The sequence below is a fragment of the Heptranchias perlo genome, chromosome 32, assembly GCF_035084215.1.
Source record: "Heptranchias perlo isolate sHepPer1 chromosome 32, sHepPer1.hap1, whole genome shotgun sequence".
Lineage (NCBI taxonomy): Eukaryota > Metazoa > Chordata > Chondrichthyes > Hexanchiformes > Hexanchidae > Heptranchias > Heptranchias perlo.
Genome location: NC_090356.1, coordinates 21,981,117 through 21,991,915, shown reverse-complemented (window position 1 = coordinate 21,991,915; position 10,799 = coordinate 21,981,117). Strand labels below are relative to the sequence as shown.

Below are 10,799 nucleotides of genomic sequence, written 5' to 3'. Positions count from 1 at the left end.
GCAGCATTTTAAAGGAGTTGGAGAGGCAAAGAGGTTTGAGGAAGGAATTCCAGAGCTTAGGGCCCAAACGGCTGAAGGCGCGGCCGCCAATGGAGCGAAGGAAGTAGGGGACGCACAAGAGGCCGGATTTGGAGGAACGCAGAGTTCTTGGAGGGTTGTAGGGCTGGAAGAGGTTACCAAGATAGAGGGGTGAGGCTATGGAGAGATTTGAGCACGAGGATAAGAATTTTAAATTTGAGGCGTTAGTGGACCGGGAGCCTTTGCTGTGTATGTTGCAATAGTTTGTCTTCTGTAATAATAATGATAGAGCTTCCCTGATAGATGGTAAATGCACTGCACACTGTACAACAATTGCACTTGTATAGTTCCTTTAACATAAATAGATAGAGGAAAGAACATCGAGACATGAAGGGTGAGATTAGGAGGGATGGCCAGAACGGTGGGTGTTGACATAAGAAACAGGAGCAGGAGTAGGCCCCTCGAGCCTGCTCCGCTATTCAATAAGATCATGGCAGATCTTTAACCTCAACTCTATTTCCCTGCCTGATCCCCATATCCCTTGATTCACCTAGAGTCCAAAAATCTATCGATCTCAGCCTTGAATATACTCAATGACTTAGCATCCACAGCCCTTTGGGGTAGAGAACTCCAAAGATTCAGAATCCTCTGAAGAAATTCCTCCTCATCTCAGTCATAAAAGGTCGACCCCTTATCCTGAGACTATGCCCCCCAGTTCTAGACTCTCCAGCCAGGGGAAACAATCTCTCAGCATCTACCCTGTCAAGCCCTCTCAGAATTTTATATGTTTCAATGAGATAACTAGGTTTTTTGAAAGTGGAGAGAGAAATGAAGCCATTAAGGAAGGGAGTTCCAGAGTGTTAGGACCAAAATGGCTGGAAACTCTGCTCCTAATGGTGGGACAAAGGAAGAGGAATGCTCAAAAGGTTTGTGATTGGATGGGAATTTATGACATTGCTGCTTTTGTCCTTCTCGGTGGTAGAGGTTGCTGGAAAGGGAGATACATGTGAAGTAACCTTGGTGAGTTGCTCCAATACATACTGCAGCCACAGTGCACTGGTGGTGGAACAGGTAGGTATTGAGTCTGGTGACAGGGGCATCGATCAAGCATACTGCTCTGTCCTGGATGGTGTTGAGCTTCTTGAGTCTTGTCACTTGTGCATTGTGGGTAAAACGTGGTCCTCAACTACTCCCTTCCCATCCCCCATCACTCCTGTTTCCCCGAACCTCTTTCAACTGCCCCTTCCCCTTGCTACAACCCCGACTCCCATAACTACTTCTATCTCTTCTCCCTTGAACTATTCACTTAGCTCCTGTACCCTTTCCTCCCCTTTGCTCTGTTGTCACTCACCTGACCTTTAATCCTCCATCCACTCCCCTCACACTTCCACTTGCTCCCTCAAGGACAGGTGGCGAGAAGCCACCTTTTTGCTTTTCTCTGTCCTCTTCTGCATTTTGTGCTGTGTTTTTCTTTTATTCTTTCCTTTTGGGCAGAGGTGGTGGGTGGTATGGCATGGTGGGCGGGGGAAGGAGCCGCCAACAGCTATAGGCTGCATGTGGGAATGACAATATATGACCAAGGTTTGTGACTTGGATGGGAATTTTGAGGTGATGGTATTCCCATGACAATGCTGCTTTTGTCCCTCGACCTATTTCCCTCCTCGCCTTTGACTCGTCACCCTCCCTTGCTATCTGTTTTCCTCAAAAAGGCTTTATAAAGAAAGAAAGACTTGCTTTTATAAAGCACCTTTCACGACCTCAGGACATCCCAAAGTGCTTTACAGCCAACTAAGTACTTTTGAAACGTAATCACTGTTGTAAGAAATTTACTTTTAAAATTGAACTTGTCTTTTTCTTAAAAAAAATCAAATTAGAATCAAGAAAGAAACTGTCTGTCTTTGCCTCTATTTGTGTGTCTCTCTGGTGTTAGAAATTGGAATTTCTATCTCACAGGCCAAAGTGGTTAGCATTGACCTTTTCTAATTGTCAACAAAACACAGGTAAGATAATTAGTTGGCTTCAAAATTCAACTGCTTTTTTTTTATGATTAAAGTAACATTAAATGAAGAAAGACACACAGGCCTTCAAGTTCCTTGGGATGAAGAGAGCAGAAAGCCTGATTTCCACTCAGACACATCCTCACTAATAACTGGATTGAGACTTTCTAAACTCATTGGGCCGGATTTTGCTGTGAAAATAATGACAAGGCTAACAGCACTCATCATTATTTCTGCAAATCGTACAGCAACTTCTGGTGACCGCACATGCGCAGTTAAACGTGGAAATTCAAAAGTTGCTGTACCAGATGCCCTGCTCCTCCGTAAGCTCCGCGAAGATGGTATCTCACCGGCTGGTTCCCCATTCAAATGAATGAAACAGTGTGAAGTTCCTGCAATGACATTGTAGATAAGAACTAATCGTGCCAGAAAAAGTTAGGGCTTGTCCATTCTGATGTAAGTATCCTCTTAACAGCGTGGTAAGTCTTAATGACTGCCAAACAACTATCTGGCACTGAAAATTAATTTTAACAAGCGTGGAGTCTCATTCCTTCAGATTTTAATTGTTGTTGAACATTTAAAAAAAAAATGTAAATAAGCTTTTATTTTTTCTTTGTATCTTAATTCAATCCTTCTTACCCTCTCTTCATTTTGCTTTCCGTACCTGATTTGATATTGAATTCACTATTCTAACATACACTTCTTGGTTCAGTCTCTGCCTGGCTTATTATCATGCTTCAATCTGATTGGTATGGGGATAGACAGTTGCTTGGCCTGTTCACAGGTCCCAGACCTGTTCTTTTTGGCTCTCATTTAGAGAGTGCTTATACACTTCTCGTCTTAAATAACCCACAGAATGTGGTTCTGCCAATTCGGTAAATACTTGGGTAGTAGCATACATGATAGGTAATAATAGGGTAAAAATCGAGGTTTATTCTTATCTCTAACTTGGCCCATTGGGTGAATAGGAGTGTACCCCAGATTGCAGATTGTTGATCAGGTGGAACTTCAACCCTCATATTTGTTTCACCATTTCCCTTAGAATGCTTTCTATAAAGCATTTGGACAGTTACATGGGGAAGATGGGTATCGAGGGATATGGGCCAAGTGCAGGCAATTGGGACTAGCTTAGTGGTATAAACTGGGCGACATGGACATGTTGGGCCGAAGGGCCTGTTTCCATGTTGTAACTTCTATGATTCTAATGCCAACAGACAAGGTCGTAGACCCTTAACATATCTGGGACTTCACCTCGCATCAAAAATCTCAGTGTTTGATCAATAAACAAAAGCACATATGTTCCATTTGCCATACAAATGGTTGCCCATCCTGTTCCCTTTGCTCGCTTGTATATCATCTCATTTATTTTACCCTGCGTCTGAATGAAAAACATGGCAATGTTGTGCATGTTATAGACGGTATATTGTTCTTCCTGTGCTAGCTCACTGATTGCGTTTAGGATTAGTGCATTGGCCAGTTTGGCCTGCGCGTGTTCATAATGACATGCATGTTTCTTTATGGTCTCAACAACTACCAGATTCCAAATTGACATTCCTGTTCCGAAAACCCTTGTTATCGGACCTCTCCATCCCAGTGTCCGACTGTAATTGACTTATCCTGAAGATGACCTCCTCTGGTCTAGTTTCTACCCCCGTTATGTTATCTATCACTCTCTACTGCTTGTTCCCATTTTATCTGCACAGCTCTTGTGGGCATTTACCACAGTACCTTAAATTGGACATTATTCACTTATGGCACATTTTACAGTTTCTAAGCCCCTGTCATATACTCCCCAATAATAAATGTAATTAATTAATATCACATTGTCCATTTTGCTTCAGCTGTGGAGAAAGCACAAAGAGTTATTTCTTCGGAGACTTGGAGTAGAACGCACTACACAAACTTGACCTGATGTCTCAACTTCCTGTCGTCTTGGACGCTTTGTACTTTGCTATGGACAAACTACCCCCGCTGGACTGCTGTAGAGCTACAGGGTCAAAGTTCTCCCAAATGTGGGACAAAGGACAAAGATAGAACAGGAGTAAAAATTCTAAATTGGGGAAAGGCCAATTTTACTAAGCTGAGAAGTGATTTAGCAAAAGTGGACTGGAAACAGCTACTTGAAGGTAAATCAGTGTCACAGCAGTGAGAGGCATTCAAGGGGTTCAGAGTAAACATGCTCCCACAAAAAAAGGGTGGGACTGCCAAATCTAGAGCCCCCTGGATGACAAGGAGTATACAGGGTAAGATAAGGCAAAAAAGGGAAGCTTATGCCAGACACCCGAGAACTCAATACTGCAGAAAGCCTAGAGGAGTATAGAAAGTGCGGGGTAAAATTAAAAAGGAAATTAGGAAAGCAAAGAGGGCATGAAAAATACTGACAAGTAAAAGTAAGGAAAACCCAAAAATGTTTTATAAATACATAAGGAGCAAGAGGATAACTAAGGAAAGAATAGGGCCTATTAGAGACCAAAAAGGTAACCTATGTGTGGAGGCGCAAGATGTGGGTATGGTCTTAATGAATACTTTGTGTCCGTCTTCACAAAAGAGGGGGACGATGCAGAGATTGTAGTTAAGGAGGAGAAGGAGTGTGAAATATTGGATGACATAAACAGTGAGAGGGGAAATATTAAGGGGTTTAGCATCTTTGAAAGTAGATAAATTGCCAGGCCCGGATGAAATGTATCCCAAGCTGTTAAGAGAAGCAAGGGTGGAAATAGCAGAGGTTCTGACCATCATTTTCCGATCCTCCCGGGCTACAGGCATGGTGCCGGAGGATTGGAGGACTGCTAATGTTGTACCGTTGTTTAAAAAAGGGAGAAAGCAATAGACAGAGTGGTTATAGGCCAGTCAGTCTAACCTCGGTGCTGGGTAAATTATTGGAATCAATTCTGAGGGACAGCATAAATCGTCATTTAAAAAGGCACGGGTTAATCAAGGACAGTCAGCATGGATTTGTTAAGGGAAGGTCGTGTCTGACTAACTTGATTGAATTTTTTGATGAGGTAACAAGGAGGGTCAATGAGGGTAACATGTTTGATGTAGTCTACATGGATGTTAAGCAAGGCTTTTGACAAAGTCCCACATGGCAGACTGGTCAAAAAAGCAAAAGCCCATGGGATCCAAAATTGGCTCAGTGGCAGGAAGCAAACAGTAATGGTTGACGGGTGTTTTTGCGACTGGAAGGCTGTTTCCAATGGGATTCCGCAAAGCTCAGTACTAGGTCCCCTACTTTTTGTGGTATATAGTAATGATTTGGACTTAAATGTGGGGGGCTTGATGAAGTGTGAGGTAATGCATTTGGGGAGGGCAAACAAGGCAAGGGAGTACACAATAAATGGGAGGCTATTCAAAGGTGTAGAGGAACAAAGGGGCCTTAGAGTGCATGTCCACAGATCCCTGAAGGTAGCACAACAGGTAGATAAGGTGGTTAAAAAGGCATACAGGATACTTTCCTTTATTAGCCGAGGCATTGACTATAAAAGCAGGGAGGTTATGCTAGAACTGTATAAAACATTGGTTAGGCCACAGCTAGAGTACTGCGTACAGTTCTGGTCACCACATTACAGGAAAGACGTGATTGCACTGGAGAGGGTACAGAGGAGATTTACGAGCATGTTGCCAGGGCTGGAGAACTTTAGCTATGAGAAAAGATTGGATAGGTTGGGGTTGTTTCCTTTGGAATAAAAGGAGGCTGAGGGGAGATTTAATTGAGATATATAAAATTATGACAGGACTAGAGAGTGGATAAGGAGGACCCTTTCTCCTTAGCAGAGGGGTCAGTGACCAGGGGGCATAGATTTAAATTAATTGGTAGAAGGATTAGAGGGGAGCCAAGGAGAAATATTTTCACCTAGAGGGTGATGGGGATCTGGAACTCACTGCCTAAAAGGGTGGTAGAGGCAGAAACCTTACTCATTTAAAAAGTACTTGAATGTATACTTGAAGTGCTGTAACCTACAGGGCTACGGACCAAGTGCTGGAAAGTGGGATTAAGCCGGATAGCTCTTTTCAGGTCAGCATGGACACGATGGGCCGAATGGCCTCCTTCTGTGCCATAACTTTCTATGATTCAATGTGAATGAACTGCATAAGACTATGTGATTTTAAAACTTCTTTGCAGTACTGAGTGAAAAGAAGGCGGAGCCAGCTTCATCACAGCAGCTCCATACTCAGGCAGATTTCAACTAAATTTAAAGAAACTCTGCCGAATTGAAAAGAAAACAGTCGATTTAGATCTCAAATCTCAGACATAAAATAGGATATAGTCCCGTAACCGTATAATAATCCTCCAAACTCGACGTGTTCTTGTACATTTAAGAGTGGTACTATGGCTTGGAAAACAATGATCGGAAATGCTTACATTAAACGGCGGGGACTACAAAGGGTGAACGGTACTTCAGTTGTATGAGAAAGAGGAAATGGAGCCTGCTGCAGCAGGCAACACACTTAGAGACAGTACACTAAAACCAAAAAAAATCCAGTAGCTTGTAACAGTGGGAGACACGGAATTTCACCCCCCCCCCCCCGCCGCCCTTTATCTCTGAACTCCGTTTTCAGTCTCCAATGTTCACTACCGATTTAAAATCTCATGTGGGAAAGACCATCAGGATGTATTGGCTCTCCTGCTTAAAAGTTTTCTCCTTCCCCTCCGTTGCTGGAAAGATGGGGTATAGTGAATGGAAAGGGGGAACTAGTCGGGTGTTCTAGTCTCTTTCTAGAACCTCTACAACTTCCTCTCCCTTTTGGTCTTTTACTCTAGCATGCTTTGGGTTTGCTTAAAATGATTCTTTGACTTCTGCCACTTCCATTTCACAGTCCTCATCTAAGCCGGCACAGTCTACTTTATTCTCATCATTGGCTCTGTGGAAAACCATAAAGAAATGCCTGACCAAATTAACTTTCTAATACACCTAAACCATAAAGCTGAAAAGCATGATGGATAAGTTGACCATGTTAGCTGACCAGCTGAATATAATAGAAAGCTTATGTTTTAAGTTCTCACCAAAGACACACAGAAGAGCTATTGCCTGCTTATGAGATAACTGTCTGACTAACAGAAATGAATGACCATATAGCCTTGAGACTAGGTACAGAACCACTGATAAGAAACAGTGTTACTAAGGATACGTGTTTTCCAGACTTTGTTAAAGAATCACGAGGCAGTCATGAGAAACTAGAGGGTGGGTTCCCTATTTTTGATTGACTAACCACTTGAACCAATAAGAATGTACATGTACGCCCATATTCTATGATAGACAGACATTACTGAATTAACTGTATAAAAGTTAACTGCTTCCTATGTACAGGGAAGAGGTGGTTCTAACCATTGTATTAGACACTCTTCCCTTGAGCTCAAGTTTCTTTTAATTAAAATTCTTACTTGTCTGAAAATAAGTGTTTGGAGTTAATGCATTGTGTATAATAGGTAATTAAGTTTTCGACAACTCCTTGTGTCATCTGGGGAGCAATAGTTAGCAGCCTCCTCTGCCAACTTACAGAAGTGAACAAGACAATGATTGGTACTACTTTCCAACCTACCACATATTGCTCTCCGTTCCTTCACCTCCAAACTCCCCTCGAGTTCCTTTCTCTCCAAACTCAATCATAGAATCACAGAACAGTTACAGCACAGAAGGAGGCCAATCGACCCATGCGCCATTTTGTAAGAGCACTCCAGTTAATCTCATTCCCCTGCCCTTTGCCCGTAGCACTGTAAATTTTTCCCCCTTCAAGTATTTATCCAATTCCTTCTTGAAAGCAATGATTGAATCTGCTTCCACCACCCTTTCAGGCAACGCATTCCAAATCATAACTACTTGCTATGTAAAAAAGTTTTTCCTCATATGGCCTTTGGCTCTTTTGCCAATCACCTTAAATCTGTGTCCTCTGCTTCTCAACCATTCTGCCAATGGGAGTAGTTTCTCTTTATTTACTTTATTTCAACCCTTCATGATTTTGAACACTTCTATCAAATCTCCTCTCAACCTTCTCTGCTCTAAGGAGAGCAACCCCAGATACTCCAGTCTATCCAACCGAAGTCCCTCATCCCTGGAACCATTCTAGAAAATCTTTTCTGCACCCTCTTTAAGGCCTTCACATCCTTTCTAAGGTTCAGTGCCCAGAATTGGACATAATACTCCAGCTGTGGTCGAACCAGTGTTTTATAAAGGTTCAACATAACTTCCTTGCTTTTGTACTCGCTGCCTCTATTTATAAAGCCCAGGATCCCATATGCTTTTTTAACCGCTTGCTCAACCTGTCCTGCCATCTTCAAAGATTTGTGCACTTATACCCCCAGGTCTCTCTGTTCCTGTACCCCCGTTAGAATTGTACCATTTAGTCAACCCTGCAAAGTCCTCCTCACTGACATCTGGGGACTATGCCAAAATTGGGAGAGCTGTCCCACAGACTAGTCAAGCAACAGTCTGACATAGCCAAACTCAGAATCATACCCTTACTCTCCACTTGCCTGGATGAGTGGAGCTCCAATAACACTCAAGAAGCTCGACACCATCCAGAACAAAGCAGCCCGTTTGATTGGCCCCATCCACCACCTTAAACATTCACTCACTCCACTACTGGTGCACTGTGGCTGCAGTGTGTATTATACACACAATGCACTGCAGCAGCTCACCAAGGTTTCTTCAACACCACGTCCTCTACCACCTAAAAGGACAAGGGCATCAGGCGCATGGGAACACCACCACCTCCAGGAACCCCTCCAAGTCACACACCATCCTGACTTGGAAATACATCGCTGTTCCTTCATCATTGCTGGGTCAAAATCCTGGAACTCCCTGCCTAACAGCACCTGCACCAGATGGACTGCAGCAGTTCAAGGCGATAGCTCACCACCACCTTTCAAGGGCAATTAGGGATGGCCAATAAATACTGGCTTTGCCAGTGATGCCCACATCCCATGAATGAATAAAAAAAGTTTATATTGCCTCTCCTCATTCTTCCTGCCAAAATGTATCACTTTGCACTTCTCTGCGATAAATTTCATCTGTCATGTGTCTGCCCATTCCACCAGCCTGTCTATATCCTCTTGAAGTCGCTCACTATCCTCCTCACTGTTTACTACATTTCCAAGTTTCGTGTCATCTGCAAATTTTGAAATTGTGCCCTGTACACCCAAGCCAAAGTCATTAATTATATATATATAAAAAAGCTGTGGTCCTAGCACTGATCCCTGGGGAATACTACTCTATATCTTTCTCCAGTCCGAAAAACAACCGGTCACCACTACTCCGTTTCCTGTCACTGAGCCAATTTTGTATCCATGCTGCGACTGCCCCTTTTATTCCATGGGCTTCATTTTTGCTGACAAGCCTATTATGTGGCACTTTATCAATCACTTTTTGAAAGCCCATATATACAACATCAACCACATTACCCTTATCAACCCTCCCTGTTACCTCATCAAAAACCTCAATCAAGTTAGTTAAACATGATTTGCCTTTAACAAATCCTTTATTAATCCACACTTGTCCAAGTGACTAAATTTAGTCCTGGATTATCATTTCTAAAAGCTTCCCCACCAATGAGGTTAAACTGACTGGCCTGTAGTTGCTAGGTTTATCTTTACACCCTTTTTTGAACAAGGGTATTACATTTGCAATTCTCCAGTCCTCTGGCACCACCCCTGTATCTAAGGAGGATTGGAAGATTATGGCCAGTACCTCTGCAATTTCCACCCTCACTTCCCTCAGCAACCTAGGATGCACCCCATCCAGACCAGGTGGCATATCTACTTTAAGTACATCCAGCCTTTCTAGTACCTCCTCTATCAATTTTTAGCCCATCCAGTATCTCAACTACCTCCTCTTTTACTGTGACTATGGCAGCATCTTCCTCCCTGGTAAAGACAGATGCAAAGTATTCATTTAGTACCTCAGCCATGCCCTCTGCCTCCATGCGTAGATCCCCTTATTGGTCACTAATTGGCCCCACTCCTCCTCCTGCTACCCATTTATTATTTGTATGCTTATAGAAGACTTTTGGTTTCCCTTTTATGTTAGCTGCTGGTCTACTTTCATATACTCATTTCCTTTTTTCACTCCCCCTCTGTACTTTCTAAATTCAGCCTGGCAATCACTTGTATTATCAACCTGACATCTGTCATATACCCTCTTTTTCTGCTTCATCTTATTTTCTATCTCTTTCATCATCCATGGAGCCCTGACTTTGGTTGCCCTACCTTCCCCCCTCGTGGGAATGCACCTAGATTGTACCAGAACCATCTCCTCTTTAAAGGCCGTCCATTGTTTAGTTACAGTTTTGCTTGCCGATCTTTGATTCCAATTTACCCGGGCCAGATCCGTTCTCAACTCACTGAAATTGGCCCTTCTCCAATTAAGTATTTTTACTCTAGATTACCGCTTGTTCTTTTCCATAATTAATCTAAACCTTATGATACATTGATCACTGGTCTCTAAATGTTCCCCCACTGACACTTGCTCCTCTTTATTCCCCAGAATCAGAGCCAGCAATGCTTCCTTCCTCATTGGGTCAGAAACATAATGATCAAGAAAGTTCTCCTGAACACACATCAGAAAGAAGTCCCCCATTATCACTACTCTATGGTTCTTGCACCTCTAATTTTCCAGCAAATCTGCTCCTCTATATCCTTCCCACTCGTTGGTGGCCTATAGAATACACCCAGTGGTGTAATGGCACCTCTTGTTTCTTAACTCTGACCAAATAGATTCTGTCTTTGACCCCTCAAAGACATCCTCTCTCTCCAGCACTGCAATATTCTCCTTAATCAATACTGCCACC

General features: G+C 42.9%; 1 long non-coding RNA gene across 1 annotated transcript in view; it reads right to left on the bottom strand.

Moving 5' to 3' along the window:
• The window catches only part of LOC137301165 (uncharacterized), a 76,261-nt gene that overhangs the window by 13,305 nt on the left and 52,157 nt on the right, over positions 1 to 10,799 (bottom strand). The window lies entirely within an intron of this gene.